Below are 18,336 nucleotides of genomic sequence, written 5' to 3'. Positions count from 1 at the left end.
CTTCTCTATGTTGCACAGGTCCCTCAGTTGCAGAAGGAGGTTGTGTTCAATTTCAGAGTGTGTATGCCCAGCTTGCTCATAGGCACAGAAAATGCAAGGTAAATGAGACATTCTCTTTGTCCTCAATGAGATTCAGGTTAGTGGTTCTGACTAATTTTATCAAATATTTTGTCTTCTTCTAGAAGTCAGGAGAACATTACCATAGCACCTCAGATACAAAGGGAAGTTAGAACTCATCTAGTTAAATTTTTAATTTCATTTTTTAAGATTTACTTTATTTACTTGAAAGGCTAAATTAGAAGGAGGGGAGAGACTGAAGTAGAGAGAGATTTTTCATCATCAGGTTCATTCTCCAAATGGCTGCAAAGCCCAGGCCTGGATCAGGCCAAAGCCAGGAGTCTGGAACTCCAAATGGATCTCCTACGTGGATGGCAGGGCTCCAACACCTGTGGGTTGCTGGCTTCACAAAAGGCAGCTTTACCTGCTATACCATTTCGTCGGCCCCTAAAATTTCAACTTCTTTACGAGCCTCTCTCCTAGTGCTCTATGAAACAGATTGCATCATTCTGAGTATCACACCAGTGATGAGAAATTTGCTCTGACCAGAAAGCTATGTTGGGTGTGCCAAAACACCATCGTCAGAATTTGCTTTTGCAAACACCATTAATGAACAAGTGATACACCTAAACTATAATCTCTGTGAAAATGAGGAACAGCAGCTGAATCCTTGTGGAAAGAAGATAGGACCACAATTTGTCCTTTTCCTAACAAAAGGACAGGAAGGCAGATAAGCCTCGCCTACTTTCAGAACAATACAGAGGTAAGAGCTGAAGAGGTGAAGCAGCTTGATCAAGGTCACGGGATTAAAAGTAGTAGAGGCTCTCTTCTTACTACTAGAAGTTGGAGACACTCTGAGTCTTTTAAACATAATACATAATGCTGCCTCTCTCTGCTTCTTTAATTTTGCAGTGTAATTTTGAGCCATTCATTTAACATTGGTTTCCTCCAGCTCAAAACTGCAAACATTCCCTATGAGCACAAAATTGCAATGTACACTGAAACCTTTCCTGTACCATGGTCACAGCCTCAAGAGGGCATACTCAGAAGAAGTTCATAGCATGCAGAGGCACCCAGTTGCTGGGACATTATATCTATTCTGGGCAGAGCGATTTGCCATGGCTTAATAATGTGTGGCTAAGATATAACTGCAGATAACCACAGACAATGTATTGGCATAAGAGGTAAAAAAAAAAAAATGGATGATGCCTATCATTATTCAATACCAGTGGCCAGTTCATGATGCTTTAACAAGACTAATGCAAGATAAAGTATAATAAAAAGTGGTAATTGTAAATTTGAGATCCGTTATCATATAATATAGTAATCGCCACTCCAGTATGTTTAAACAATCTTGATGCATTGTGAGGTCTGCTGCTGTGGTTTTTAAACCATATGACACACCTAATAAAACTGCTTTACAAAAATAAGCTTTACTACCAAACTTCTGTAATTAAATACGTTTATTATAATAGGGATACAATTTACTGGAGCTCTGAATGCTAGTGTGCATAATTAATAATGAAACATGTTTTAATGAACATTTATTAGCAGTATGAAATATAAATATCTTGTAGATCAGCTACCATCCAGGAAAACTTCATTTATTCCCTGAGATTAAAAAGCCCTGCATTAACACTATCAGCATTGCCGTCTCAACAGCTCTAACGTCTGCTCTGTGAAAACTCATTAATTTGGACCCTTACTAACATGGACACAGTGATAATTCAGAAGGTGGTGGGACTGAAGTTTGCCCTTGTGCTATCTATGAAAATGAGTTTGCTAAATAAATTAATTATGTAAACAAGATTATATAAAGGTCTGTTTCACTACTTAAAAGAATTTTATTTTAAGTATCTTAACACTATACATCTGCATACACACAATTAACATGCCAATTAGAAATGAGTTTTACTTATTCATTTGAAGGGACTCAGTCTCTAGCTGAAGAAAATATGTTATATTAACAACTTGGACCAGACATTCAGCCTAGCAGTTAAGACAGCTGCATCTCATGTTAGAGTATCTGGTTTCAATTCCCAGCTCTGACTCCTGACTCTAACTTCAAGCTAATATGGACCCTGGTGGGCAGCTGTGATGGCTCAAGTACTTGGATTCCTAGCTCCTGGCTTTAGCCAGGCCCAGCCCCAAACAGTACAGACATTTGGGGAATGAACTAGTGAAGGGGATGTCTGTCTGTCTGTCTGTCTCTCTCTCTCTGCTTTTCAATGAGTAAAAAGTGAAAAATAAAAATGAAAACCAAATGAACTTGAACATATACAAGAAAATTTAGGGAATATACAATTCTCCTCAAGAGCATTTTATCATAATCTGGTGGTTTCTAGCACTGGTTCTATATTAAGAACATCTGGTGAAACTTTTAAAGATACTAACACACAGGACCCATCCATAACAATTCTGATTTAATCCATCTGGGTTGAAGATTGGTCAACCATTAGAAATAGATTCTTCAGAGTCAAACATTGCCATTCTTCAAAAATAATCTTGTAAGATGCCAGAATGCCTGTGAGTACTGGAACATTTATTTTCTGTTAGCCTTATTGTCTTCTTGAACACCATACCGTCCATGCCACTCTCCTCCAGTTCTTCTCCTGCTGTAGGCAGTGATCTGCATGTTGGACCTGTGCTTCTCTAAGGGGGACCGCATGCCCACAGTGGTCCAGCGTAGTCTTTGACTCTCATTCCTAGCATTATTATTAGTGAGTGATTCACTCTCCATGTATTCTCAACAGTGTCTTGTTTTAAACACCAAATTATATGTCACTCAAACTCTCCTCTCAACCTCTAAATCACTCTGAAACCCACCATTTCTTCTCTACTGTTCTTTTCTAGTTTTGTTTTACCTCTGGCTTTCAGGCTAATCAAGTCCTGATAAATCGCCATGGGATCCTCTCCCTGCAATTAGTTGTCATTGCCTTTAAAATAACGCTTATACTACTTAGCATAGTAAGCCAGGCCCTCTAGTGACTTGTTCTTTGACCCATTTTCACACTCACTTCTAGAGCCTCTGTCTTTCACATTCCTAGAAATCCCTCCTTTCACTCCTCTGCTTCCAGGTACACGGTTATTTATCTAGATTCTCTGCCCCTTTCCTCACTTAGAAACCCCTTGGTCTCTGGAACACTAAGCACTAGCTTCCCAACTCTAATGAAGTGCTCTGACCTTCCCAGGGAAAATTCATGATCAGATGATTTCCATGAGCGTGCCTCTCTTAGGGTTGTAGGCACATTGTTTTGTTTTTGTTTGGTTGATTGTTTTTGGTTTATTTTTGCATGCTTGTCTTGACAATCTATATTGAGGAGTAGAAGTCACTATAATATTTTTGTGGGGCAAGTATTGTGGCATAGCAAGTTAAGCCTTTACTTAGAATAACCACATCCCACATCAGAGTCCCGTTTCAAAACCTGGCTCCTCTGCTTGTGATCGAGATCCCTGCTTATGCGTCCTGAGAAGCAGTAGCTGATGATTCAAGTGCTTGGGATCCCACACAAGAGATCTGGATGGAGATCTCGGCTCCTGGCTTCTGCCTTTCGCACCCCATACATCACAGCCATTTGTGAATTCATCTGATAGATGGAAGATTCTGTCTCTCCCTCTCTTTCTCTCCTCCTCTCTTTTTCTCCCCTGACTGCTTTTCTTTTCTTTTCTTTTCTTTTTTTTTTTTTTTTTTTTTTTTTGACAGGCAGAGTGGACAGTGAGAGAGAGAGAGACAGAGAGAAAGGTCTTCCTTTTGCCGTTGGTTCACCCTCCAATGGCCGCTGCGGCCGGCGCACTGCGGCCGGCTCATAGCGCTGATCAGAAGCCAGGAGCCAGGTGCCTCTCCTGGTCTCCCATGGGGTGCAGGGCCCAAGCACTTGGGCCATCCTCCACTGCACTCCTGGGCCATAGCAGAGAGCTGGCCTGGAAGAGGGGCAACCGGGACAGAATCCGGCGCCCTGACCAGGATTAGAACCCGGTGTGCCGGCACCGCAAGGCAGAAGATTAGCCTGTTGAGCCACGGCGCCGGCCCCCTGACTGCTTTTCAAGTAAATGAAAAATAAATAAGCAAACATTTGAAAATAATTTTTGTTCTTTAGCCACTGCCTTAGGGTCTCCATTTAGAAAACCTATACCTGATTATTGGAGATAAATTAAAAATATCTACTACTATGAAATAGGCTAAGCTAACCACTATATTTTCCTGAGACTTTTCTGGATCTGATAGTGGGTGAAATCTTAAATTTTTCCCATGTACAGATTTCAACAACTATAAATGAAAACCCTGGTGTAGCCTTAGTTGCATTGTAGGTATGTGGACTATTTTGGAGATGATGAATACTATAGATAGTATAATTACTATAAATAATGTGAGGAAATAACTATCATTGTTAATTCTCCTAAGATTCTAAACACAATGGGAATATAAGATAAAAGATACACCTTTTCTCATGCCTGCATACATATACACAAATCATAGCCTCATTTAATATACAAATTACTGATAATGAAGTATGTCTTTAGCCAATATATTTTAAATTTCATTTTGACTGATGACTGATGGGCTGTCTTAATATTTGACAAAAATAACTTTTTTTGAAATAGGTATAATAAGACCAATTCTAATAAAACTAGAATCCACCATGGTTTCAATTCAAAGAATTTTAAACTCAAAACTTGAAGACTATTAATGAAATTAAAATTTAATTGACTTTACTTGACTGATATATCAGAGACATGGTGAATTGTAGGTTTACTGTGTCTATTAAGAACCAATTTTTAAATAGTAATATTCTATAATGATAATAATTTATGGTAATTATTTAAATTTAGTTAAATTTTGTGTATTACATAAAGTGATCTGTGAAAGAGATTAAAACATAACAAAAAATATATATTTCAAATATAATAACCCTATGTAATACTATAGACTTAAAAATTTGCAAATTTAAATGGTTTCATAACATCTGTTGTGGCCCTGTAATACTTTTTTTAAAAAACTTATTGATAATCAAAAATTTGGTAGTTACTAGCATTTGGAGCACTGGTATGAGATTCTATAACGAATCTGAAATTTAGCAAGGAGCAGAGAAAGCAATGACCTAGTGATTTGGGTATCTGTAAAAACCAGAAACTGGTTATTAAGTGCGTATGTCCAAGAGGAGACAAAGGGATGGCTTCATTGTAGGAACAGACTACTGTGAGGCAGGATCTCCAATTTTTGTCTATAATCTGGATTCACAATACAAAAATCACCACAAAATTTCAAATTAACTTGCTTGGTCTAGGTTTCCAGGGAACTTGGCAGGTGGTTGCTAATTCTTACAACAGTCATCTGAGGGCTCATATTTTCCCACCTTCATGCTGTGATGCAAATTTACTTTCTTTTCTGAGCATTATCAGAATTCCCTGATAATAAGACTGGAGGTAAAAGTTAAGAACTGAAAGTAGATAAACACACTCATTCTTTAAACGGAAGAAGTACATTTTATGCAAAGTATGTTTAGCACTTATAGAATGTGATTCCAGGGGCATTCAGAATATCTCTCCTACATTCTTCTCCAACTTCTTGAGCCAAAAATCCCTTCCTTTAAAATATGAACTCTCCAGGACAAAGGTGCTGCTTTGATTTGTGATTAGTCTTGGAAATTGAGTGTGAATTTTTTTTTTGAGTGTGAATATTTAGAGTAAAGATGAAAAAAAGAGAAGGAGTGAGCTGAAAAAGAGTGAAATTTCACAAAACTACCCAAAATGAGGAGAGGACAGAGATGCGAGTTCATGAGTAGACAAACACTGGTGACTGGAGAGGAAAGGTAACAGCAAGTTCAGAATGTCTGACGTGTTACCAAACCACTGGATGAATATACACCTTCATCAGAGGCTTTGTTGAAGATACATAAATGCCCTCCTTCAAAATGTATCAAATTATCATGCATGGTAAATTGGGAGAACTATCATTTTGTTCTACATTTGACCTTATAAATAGCAATTGATCACTGATTTAATCATGTTTGGACAGATGGCGCTAATGTGGCTGTCACTGTGTGAGGTAAATGCTATTTATTTCCCAAACTGCACTCTCTTTCTCCTCCAACTATCAATGGATTTGTAAACTTTCAAACAAACCACACTTAGCTTTTATATAGGTATAGCACATGTCAAGATATTTTGTGTGTATGGATGAGGGGATAAGATAGAGGTCAAAACGCAAGATTTGGAGAAATTCCAGGAATTTATCCATCTACAAGGTGTTGAATTAAGGGACCATGGTCTTTAATTAGATCCAATTAATGAAAATAGAGGATTAATTTCAAAGTCTGCCTAGATAATTCATTATCTTAAACACAGTTCAAAATTTGAGCTTCTTGAGTTAACTTAGGACACGGAACCACAGGGTTATTGACATAATGTGTATTTGATGCCAATAATGAAACTGTCCATCTCTATATATCATTGCTCACAAATACCCCATTTGCTTCGTGGGTTTAAAAGTTTTCAGGGTACTGATATGTATTTTAAAATCAATAAGAAGTTATTATATTTATGCAGGAGTTATCTATAAATAGCCATACTTGCAAAAGCAACTTGATAGAAAGCAATTTAGTTAATAGAAAGAAAACTGAGATTAAAGAATTTTAACAGAAAGTGCCAGGAAACTATGGTTTGGGGCCAACTGCCGACTCAAGAGTATGAACAGAGATACTTTCTTTCCCCAGATTTGTAGTACTTCTACCATGTCCTTGTCCACAGTCCTGCTCCCTATGTAGCTCCATTATTTTCATCTCCTCACAATTTCTTCATTTGAAGGAATAACTTGAAACTATGAATGTTCCTTGGCTGCAATTCCCTTGCACGAGTGTCTCTAATAGGCGTACCACCAACTCTCTAAAGAATGTCTCTCAGATTCTCTGCCCAGAGGATGGGAGTTGAAAGCTGCTCAATCATACATGTATAACAGCTAAAAACAGGTCAATTTTATTATTTTTGCACAAAAGCCTTTAGAACAAAGTGAGAGATAATATCCTGGAGCAAATGATTTCACAGATTTAATATAATTTTCTCACTAAAGTATTTACTAATTTGAGAAGGATTGCATCTTCTAACAGCAGCACTTCTGTTGCTGTATTCAATAAGTAGCTTTGTATCATTCAGAAAGGGCAAGCAGGACCAGATTTAAGGCACAATGCAGGCAATCAGCTCACATATGCACACAGTTCCTAAGGTATTTCTGCTTTAGAAGTACCCTTTATTCTCAGATATTTTTCACCATGGTTCTGAAATTGGCTTTTCTACTATAAGACTTGGCTTATTATAAAGAGACATAAAGTCCTCTACACAAACCTAGCAGATGACTACCACCCATTATTCATGGACCAGAATTTCATTCTATGTTAGACCTGAACCCACGAGACAAACTTGATTGATCTAGCCTCCTTTAGCATTAAGAGTTTCCATCCACTCCCTGTGAGTAAGAGAGAGAAAAGCTTCTGATGCAGTGAGACCTGATATGACCACTTGAATGTGAAATTAGATGTGATTTGGTTTATTTCTACGTGGGAATTATGCCATAACAGGCCATCAGCTAGTATGGCAGAGCAATGAATTAAATGCACTGGATGCATTAAAATACTGACCCTGTATCTACATTTACTTCCAACCATACTCCAACTTGAGAAAGAGCTAGAACTTAGTTTTATCTAAAGGAAAAAATATTTTGCAGGAAATGGGGACTTTTAAGTGAATACTCTATCCACAATCAACATCAAACCTGGAAAGTTAATATTTTATATACAAACAATTTCAACAGGGTAAGAAAACTGCTAGTGGTTCAGTTGGTAAATGATCTATAATCCATGTGCTGCACTCACGTGGTTAGCAGGTCATCAGTCCCCTGCTTTTCTTGAGAGTTTTTACAGGAGACCTGTCTGTTTCTTTGCTGTAAACTAGTCAGTTTAAAAGCAGTCCTAGGAATGGGACCTGTTCAGGAAAGAATGGATTTTATGCCCTGCTTATTGCCTTCCAAATGCCAGGAGCTTTTCAGAGTAATAGCAACTGGTGTAAAAAGAGAATTTGAAATAAAAGAAGCTTTTATTGCTCCAGAAAGAGGCTGCCCATAAACTTTCCACCTGCCTTAGCCACTGGGGAATGTGTATGTGTGTGTGGTATCAACAATTCCTGGCCAATGAGAATTTACGTTTCCTATTAGCCTCATATCCTCCAGAATAATGCACATGATAAAAACAGAGAAGAAAAACAAGATCAAACCTCTTTAATTGCAGTTGTCAAATGTCTTCCAGCCTAGTGCTTCATGCGTTCTGTCATCAAGAGGACATTTTACTGCTGGTGCCAATGCTTTACCCGTATGCAAAACCTTTCATCTTGGAATATCAAAGATTTCTACAAATACTAATTCATTAATTAAGCCTCCTGATGACTGTTCAGAGAAAGAGGAAAAATGTATTGCAAATTGAAAGAGATTTAAAATTCAGGTTGTTTGGTGGCAACCTCAGTGAATAAAGAATGCCACTTCCCTGGTGTCATTGTGACCGCTCACAAATCAGCTACTGCATTCACTAGACCTTTGTATGAAGAAGCAAACATTTTTCCAGGTGAATGTTTCATAGATTTGTCATTCATTTCTAATGAACCTTCTTCGTGGCACTCGGTCACAACATTTATCTCTAATTCTGCTGTTCCTTTGTTCTCTATTTCTAATAGAATGTGAAACCTTGTGAACTTGCCGAGATTTATTAGTTCACGTCAGGGTTTCTGTAGCACACTGTAGTGCTAAAGCCCCACTTCTAGGGAGGGGGATCTTGCCTTGGATTGGAGTCAGGTTTTTAAGAAATTGTCCACAAATAAGCCAATGAAAATGTTTGTTTTGTTTTTAATTAGTTGAAATGTTGGAACTCAAAATAAATCAAAATAACACATTATCATACTGCGGCCTGTGCAGTGATGAAGGGGGGTAAAGCCGCTGCCTGCAGTGCTGGCATCCCATGTGAGTGTCAATTCAAGTCCCGGCTGCTCCACTTCTGATTCAGCTTTCTGTTATGGCCTGGGAAAGCAGAAGAAGATAGTCCAACCCCTTGGGCCCTTGTACCTGCATGGGAGGCCCAGACCCAGAAGAAGTTCCTGGCTTCTGGCTTCTGGCTTCTGGCTTCTGGCTTCTGGCTTCTGGCTCCTGGCTTCGGATTGGTGCATCTCTGGCCATTGCAGTCAATCGGGAAGTGAACCATTGGATGGAAGACCTCTCTCTCTCTCTCTCTGCCTCTCCTTCTCTCTCTATGTAACTCTTTTAAATAAATAAATAAATCTTTAAAAAATTATCAGCTCAAATCAGTATATAAATAAAAGCCACTGGAGAATATTTTCTACTTTTGCAGCACCAAATAGGTGTAACTTAAGTAGTGTAACAATTAATTTGGGCCAGTTAGTAGGTGTTTCTCAGGATATTTTGAAATGTAGCTTGTATTAATACTGCCTTTACCTACTTTGAGGGGAAGAATGAAGAGTTAGCATAGGAAAACATACAAGAAATATGTTCTGTGGAACTCACTGCTACCCTCCTAACCATAATCACATGTGAGAGTCTAATTTTCACAGCTTCGGGGGATTATGCATCTGTAGGTTACCAGTATCCATCCTAATGCATCTGATTGTTTTGGTTTCAATGTTAAATGTCTCCCATCCCATCCAAGGAGCAGACATTTGGTGCAGTCATTAAAATACTGCTTGTGGGGTTCAGCTTTGTAGCATAGCAAGTTAAGCAATAACAACATCCCATTTGGGTGCTAATTCATGTCCCAGTAGCTCCACTTTCAATCCAGTTCCCTGCTAATGACCTGAAAAAAAGCAGCAAATGTGACCCAAGCCCTGTGTGGGCCCCTGCACTCAAGTTGGAGACCTGGAAGAATTTCCCTGCTGTTTGGGGAGTGAACCAGTGGATGGAAAATCTCTTTTTCTCTGTCTCTCCCTCTCTCTGTGTAACATTTTCCTATTTATTTATTTATTTATTTGAAAGTCAGAGTTACACACATAGAGAGAGAACAAGAGAGAGAGTGGTCTTCCATCCACTGGTTCACTCCCCAATTGGCTGCAACAGCCAGAGCTGCACTGATCCAAAACCAGGAGCCTGGAGCTTCTTCCAGGTCTCCCATGTGGGTGCAGGGGTCCAGAGACTTGGGGTCATCTTCTACTACTTTCCCAGGCCTTAGCAGAGCACAGGATGGGATGTGGAACAGCCAGGACTTGAACTGGCTCCCATGTGGGATGCTGGCACTGAAGGCAGTGGTTTTACCCACTATGCCACAAAGCCAACCCCCACTGTCTTTCAAATTAATAAATAAATCTTTTTTAAAAAATAAAAGATGCCTCTTGGGACATCCACTTCCCATATTGGAGTTCTTAGGTTCAAGACCCAGCTCCTGTCCCAGTTCTAGATTCCTGTTAATATGCACCCTGGAAGGTGGCAGACCCTGACTTTGTTGTTGCATGCAGTTGGGAAAAGAACCAAAAGATAGAAACCCTACGTCTGTCCTTCTCTGTCTTTGTGATTTTCAAATAAATAAATAAATAAATAGTAAAAGAAAAAAATTAAAGGCATTATTAGGAGATGGTACAATATATAGGAAGTGGGTTTTGGGAGAAACTTACTTATTTAGGTAATCCCTTGGAAGACAGTTTTTGTGATACAGTTGTTATAAAAGCCTGAATTTGGGTTCAACCTCTCCTTCTGTTTCCTGCTCACTGTGTGGTCCTTCCTCACCACGTACTTTGTCACTGTCTTCTGGCGCCCTCACCAGAATACAAATCAATGAAGCCACTTAATTTTGGACCTGAATCTCCAAAACTGTGAGATTAATAAAATCTTTCATAAATTTAATTCCTCAGGGATTTTGTCACAGTAACAAAAAGCTGACCGATACACTAGTAATATCCATAAGTTTCAGAACTGGGCATGAACATTCTAAGAAAGCATTTGTAAATCCACACAGAGAGAGCTACCATGACTAAACTACTCAATCAATTATCAATGTCCACAAAACACAAGCACTGTGACGATATCACATTTGATTCTTTGGGCTTCTTAGAAATTAACATCTTTATTTAAAAATGTGTGCTTGAGGCCAGCACAGTGGCATAGCAGGTAACATCCCACATGGGTACCAGTTTGAGACCTGGCTGCTCCACTTCTAATCCAGCTCCTTTTTGATGGTCTGGAAAAGCAGTATAAGGTGGCCCAAGTGCTTGGGCCCCTGTACACACGTGAGGGACCAGAAGAAGCTCCTGGCTCCTGGCTTCAGCCTGGTCCAACCCTGGTGACTGCAGACATCTGGGGAGTGAACCAGAGGATAGAAGACCTTTCTCCCTGTCTCTCCTTCTCTCTCTTTGTAGCACTGACTTCCAAATAAAAATAAATAAATCTTTAAAAAGTATGCTTAATGTTCAATTATCTTTGTTAATAGTAAACCAATTTTTCTAATGTATTTCTTATCCCAACTCTGTGTCAACAGAGTAGCATGGTTGTTAAACTAACTAGAGTACCCAAATGCTTGGCCCCTGCACCCACATGGGAGATCTGAAAGAAGCTCTGGCAGTTGCAGTCGTTTGGGGGAATGAATAAAGGAATTGAAGATTCTCTCTCTCTCTCTAACTCTGCCCTTCAAATAAATAAATATCTTAAATTTAAAAAAAAAGACTCCACTGCTCCATGGAGGAATAGTTCAAAGAAAAAAGCCACTACAGTGAAAGAACCAAGAGGAAGCTGACAAGTATCTCCACAAACGCCAAACAGTGAGTGCACCAATTTGGGAGGCAAGAGTGGGAAAGATGGCATGACAACCCCAAGGGAGCACAACACTTCAGTGCTAGACTGTGAAGATGAAGAGATTGAAGAAATGGAATCCAAAGTAATGAAGTAATGGAATACAAAAAATTGATTGTAAGATTACTGAGAAGTAATCAGAAGCAAATGCACGAACTAGTGAAATCCATACATGACATGAAAGAAAATTTCTCCCACGAAATTGAGGTCTTAAAGAGAAATCAAAATGAAAACTTGGAAATGAAGGATTCAATAGAACAAATAAAAAATGCAGTGGAAATCCTTAACATCAGAATTGGTAAAGCAGAAAAAAGAATATCCAACTTAGAAGAAAAATCACAGGAAATTATATAGTTAGAACAAAAACAAGCCAATAATGAGATACATGGCATTTAATGACTGTCAAAATATGTTTTACATTAGTAGAATTATGGCACTCTTCTTTGTGGCAGATTAGTAATAGGCCATGATTATAGAGTTTCACTTCATGCTATATGTTACATTTTAGTAACCACATTTACAAGAAGGTGATTCAAAAAAATGTTCAACTAGAAACTGTTTTTTAAATTAATGAAATATAAATTATTTCTTATGAGGAATGATTGGGATACTTAGCAGAAAGTAAATGCCTTAAATAGTTTGGAGGTTGCATGTGGAAGTGACGTACATATACATTGTCTATGAGACCAAGGCAAAGGGCTGCAGGAATATATTGAACTTCTATTTTCAATACAAAAGTACTTGAATGACTTAAAGCTACATGAAGTTGGAGATGATGGCCAAATATACCACTTTAGTATTGCTAAAATTAAATGACTACCATGGAGGAAATTCATAAAACGTGAAAAAACAGAATCAAAGATAGTAAGGATTTTTCATGAACATTTTGAAGCCCCTTTGTATATATCTGCATCATATACGGACTTTGTATTAAATGGAAAATTGCACCAGATGAACACAAATAGCTTGCCAATAATACTATCTTATTAATATTTTCATTCTACCTACCAAATGATCAAACAAGTGGTAGTTCTATGTACAATTTTCATCAAGTGCTAGATAATCTGAAGTATTCCACAATGAGCACTCACTACAAGAAATGTTAGACATCTACCTGAATTGATTTTTATTTCTTCTCTTGCATATTAAAAAAATGAATTTGAACCCAAATCATTTTTTTATCATTCGTTCTGGTGTCTAGGATCTTTTTTCAAAGCAGTTTTAAACTCTAAAAATAAAATAAAATAAAAACTACTCTCCAGCTCCACATTGGCATTTTTGTGCAAAAGAAATGTAACAATAGAGTTCTGTGTCAGCTCCTTGTAACTAATTTTTTTCCATTCATTAGATTCTTCTAACCATTGATGGACTTGTTAGCTTAACTCCATCTTCCAATTCATACGATTTTATTATCACTATAAAAAAAAAAACAGAAATACCTATTTGTGAATTGGATAGTCAAATAATGATTATGTGTGGCAATAACACAATTGCATTAATATGGAATCTTTAATGCAAATGCAAATGACCCAGAGCTACAAGGCTGTTTAATAAACCAGCAGGATATACCCATGTAGTCTAGGAATGTTTGAATTTTCAGCCATACACAGCCTGAGATGCTTCTCTCTCTCTCATACATGGCTGCCAGAATCCAGTTCTGCATCTTTAACTACTATGCCATGCTACAGGTGAAATTTGACTGCCTCTATTCCCTCCACCTTTCTCTTCCTTATGAAGTTGTTGTATTATGTTCTTGTGAATTAAGTTGTGCTGATTTTCTCCCAGCTCATATGGTGACTTATAGAAAGAAAACAGTTGAGTTATTTGCATGACCTTTTATATTCATTTTGCATGAAATGAAATCATGTGCTTCCCTTGTAAAAGATACTAATGCCACTCAGCAGTCTATAGGGTTAATTGTTATTTTAATGAGCATGACATGCAGCACTGGGTAAGAATATAATTTTAAAAGCTACAAGCTATAAAGGTCACATATCAGTGGAGTGGCAAGTTTTTATGGCATATTGCAAGGAACCTGGTCCATTCTATGCTCACAATCATGTTATTCTTTGCCTAGTGCAGACCATATGCTTTGACAGCATACTCACATTTTTTTTATCAGAAAACATTGTGTCTTAAAATCTTTCTGAATAACTCTGTGTTCAACTCCTGGATTATGTTGTTGGAATGAAGCTTAGATGTATGCAATATACCAAAGATTAATAGTATAAACTAATAACATTATAATCCAAGACAGAATTTCAGATCAGATTTCACTAATTATCTATAGAAACAATACCAGTGGCTATATCACAATTCCAAATAGCACCAAAATCATTAAAGCATTACCCTGCACATGATAATGTCACAGAGAGTGAGTGAGGGACTCAGAAATAGGTGATGAGAAAAGGTAACCCTGAAGAGAGGAGTTTGAACTCATGGTCCAGAGATGCCATAATGATTAAGCTCAATCAAATAGGATAGCAAGCATAAGGCTGAAGAATGAAGTAATGTGCATGTGTGTGTGCGCATGCATATGGGTAAGTTGTGCATGTCAGTGTGTGTGTTGGAAAAAAGTGCAAAGAAAGCCAGGGAAAGCGCACTGTAATGAAGAAAAATTAGAAGTATTGAGCATGAGGCCTGAGAGTTCCCTAGCACATGGGATGTGGAATTGGGTTTTGTTCTAGGGAAATCAGAAGTCATTAATGAAGTTTGAGAATGAAAGTTTCATAAATGAAAGATCTCTGTGAGTGAGATCCCATTGGGAAGAACGGGCCATCAAAGAAGGAGGTGCCTTTCTCTGAAGGGAGGAGAGAACTTCCACTTTGACCATGGCCTTGTCTAAAAAAGATCGAGTCGGCGAACTCAAAATGCTTCCATAGCCTTGGCAACTCATGACAAGAGCCTAGGGTGATTACTGACGCCATAAACAAGAGTGTCAATTTGCTAAGTCAACAACAGGAGTCACTGTGCTCTTACTCCTCATGTAGGATCTCTGTCCTAAATGTGTTGTACAATGTGAATTAATGCTATAACTAGTACTCAAACAGTATTTTACACTTTGTGTTTCAGTGTGGGTGCAAACTGTTGAAATCTTTACTTAATTTATACTAAATTGATCTTATGTATATAAAGATAATTGAAAATGAATCTTGATGTGAATGGAATGGGTGAGGGAGTGGGAGATGAGAGGGTTGCAGGTGGGAGGGAAGTTATGGGGAGGGAAAAGCCATTGTAATCCATAAACTGTACTTTGGAAATTTATATTTATTAAATAAAAGTTAAAAATAAATAAATAAATAAATTTTTAAAAAGCAACCAATAAACTAAAGGTATGCAAAGAAAAAAAAGTTACATTCTTTGGAGTAGCTGCTGCTATGAAAAAGAATGGTAGATGAGAAAGATTAGAAACTGGAAGACCAGTTGGAGAGGTCTTGACAAGGAAGTGATGGTCATTGAGTTGGTCATCTGTGGAAGTGGAGAGAATTAGACACATTCAGGGACAGTTTTCTATGTAGTGTGTAAAATATGATACTTCTGTTGTCCAAGTTAACACAAAGATATACCTCTGGCAAACAAAATACCCTTCCTTTGTCAGTCTTTCAGCTTCTTTGACTTACTGTTCAGACTTCTTGAAAGATGTGATTAAGAATCAACATTTCTTCCTCTGTCTTCAAAACGAATGCAAGTGGAATCATTCCAAAAAGATAGATTCTTTATTCCAATAATGAGTTTACTTTGGGGATTTGTTTCTACAGGAACCATATTTTTAAATGTATCACTTTCACAAATTTTAAATTTGTAATTGGTGAAATTAATCTTGCTGGAATTTATGCTTGAAAACCTCCTCAGAGATGAGTTTTGTGAAGCTAACTTAGGAACTGTCATGCATTCTACAGTAACCAATAAAATACAAAAAACAAGAGATATCTCTCTAATGATTGATGAAAAGGGGTCTTTAGTGGGGATATCTTCCATCACGTTTTATCAACCAGGCATTGAAAGGAGTCTCCTGGCTTTTCTCAGTAATCTCAAAGGAGATTTTTACTTTATATAAGACAAAGGTATATCATAATCCTGACAAAATAATGCGTGAGATTCAGACAGTTGGCACAGAATTCCTGGGTGCCTGTTTTGTGAGGATAATTTCATCCACTCTGAGGTAATGAAGGAGAAACTCAGTTTCTGTTTTCCTGATTTTCCAACCTCCTTTCTGCACAACCTGATTAGCCATTGCCTGGTAACAGGAGTTTGAGACATGTGAAAAGTCAGCCCATTGCTGCTTTTTTTCTGGATAGTGACATTATCTTCTCCACTCACGAGGCCGTCACAGACTTCTAATAGAGCCCAGGGGATGGTGGAGATAGGAGGCTATTGGGCCAAGAACCTTGTTTCTTTTAATTATTTCCTTTTACAAATGATGAAAGATAAGTTCACTTTTTCTATAAGAGACAGAACCCAGAGAACTTTTAACACGCCTAATCTGACATTATGTTCTGTGTGTGTGTGTGTGTGTGTGTGCTTGGCCCATTTTCCCCCTGAATTCTTATTCTTAACACCCTATATTATACTCCTCCTTTACTTCCCCTATTAAAACTATTATTATCAATATCACTTAAAATCTATGAATCTATGAACTACCAAATCTCTTTGAGAGCGAACAACTATAAAATTTATGAAATTGGATACAATCTCACCGGAATCTCCATTCTCAAAGATTGTACACTAGGGTGGGAGAAGAAGAATTTCCATGCATCCCTACTGGTCTTTAATCTCTTACATAAGATTTGGAGAAAGAATAAACATCTTTCAGGGAAAGCGTTGGAACTGAATATGTCAAATCACTCCAGTGATGCTGCCTGCAACAAGCTGCTGTCACAAAGAGCCTTGCTAGACCAGCTGCTAAAAATTTCATCTTGTCACTGTTGCCCTTCAAACTTATGCCTAAATCCTTTAACAATGTTTTTTCAGCTGTTAAGGGAGGAGCAATCACAGGAATTTGTGATAGGATCCAACACAGGGTCTCTTACTCATTAGTATGGTTTCTGAAAATACTACCCTCAGCCATTTGGTTAGGGATTCTTGGGGTTAAGGTCAAATATAAACTTAATCTGAAAAAGTAAAGTAATACCGTAAGAGCAAATACAAATGACCCACTTCTAAGAGGACAGTGGAAAGAAGTTAATTATTAAAATGTTTATATATTTTTATAATTACATATTTATTATATATCACTTGAAAGATGACTGGGGTGAGACTGAGGGAGTTGGGGCAAATGACTGAAAGAAACAAAGAGAGAAAAATATCTTGCATCAGCTGGTTTACACCTTAAGTGTCCACAATAGCCAGATATGGGCCAGGTGAAGCCAGGATCCTTAAATGCCATTTGGGTCTCCCTCATAGGTGGTAGTCATCATCCCCTTCCTCTCAGGATGCATTAGCAGGAAGCTGGATTGGAATCAGAGCAGCCAAGGATTGAACTGACACTGTGATGTGGGCTACCAGTGTTACAAACAGGCATTAACCTCTTGTGTCAAGCATAGTGGTTGATCACTTACTCAGAATTAGCATGTGAGGCCTCGTGTCCTCAATGTCAAATAGACATCTTGTCTTTCCATTTCTTTGAGAAATCTTCTTTGCCATGGAGATAGGTTGGCACAAGCTATTCTGCCTGATTTTTAAAAGAGCCAGGATCTGAGCCAGAGCTATCCAATGACTTGTAATGAGCCTTGCTTCATCACTAAAGGCACATACTGTAATCAATAGGTCTGGAGCAAAGTGATGGAAAATGTGTATATACACATATATTTAAATGTGTTAATTTAAATATACACACACACGTATATATGTGTGTGTATGTATTTGTGTGTGTGTGTGTGTATATATATATATACACACACACATATATATATACACACACAGAGAGAGAGATACTCAGAAACATAGCCTCATGCACATGCAAAAGTCCCTCAGCACTTGGTATTCTGACAGAGAGCTGTAGTTCTAAGATACATATGCACACACATGGGGAATAGAAATAGGGAAACATTAAATCCAAACACAGTCAAATTAGCCTCATAGATTTCAGGTAGATGATTGGGATGGTATCCAGAGGTCTGAAATGGTTTCTTAAACAGATTATTTTTCTGTGTATATTTTCCAAAAAGTGCGTATTTTTAATGGTTTGTTCTAGTCCATGCAGAAATACACAGCATGTTTTCTATTTCTGAATCTTCACTGTCTTTGCCACAGTTCATAGATCTTCAAGTGCCCATTTTTGAAAATAAATTTATGTGTAGGGGATGAGGAGATGCCTAAAATAGAGATGAAAAACCTGCTTCTCAGAGTTTGATTAGGTTACCCATTTGTTTACTGCTGGCCCCTCGTGCCTTCTGTCATCATAGGACTAACCTCAAAATAATTCTCACAACAGTTGGGAGGCTTCCAGAGAACAT

The sequence above is a fragment of the Oryctolagus cuniculus genome, chromosome 10 (assembly GCF_051225735.1).
Source record: "Oryctolagus cuniculus isolate XC-2025 breed Fujian yellow rabbit chromosome 10, ASM5122573v1, whole genome shotgun sequence".
NCBI classification, from domain to species: Eukaryota; Metazoa; Chordata; class Mammalia; order Lagomorpha; family Leporidae; genus Oryctolagus; species Oryctolagus cuniculus.
The sequence above is the reverse complement of the archived record's forward strand: the minus strand, read 5'-3'. Positions refer to the sequence as shown.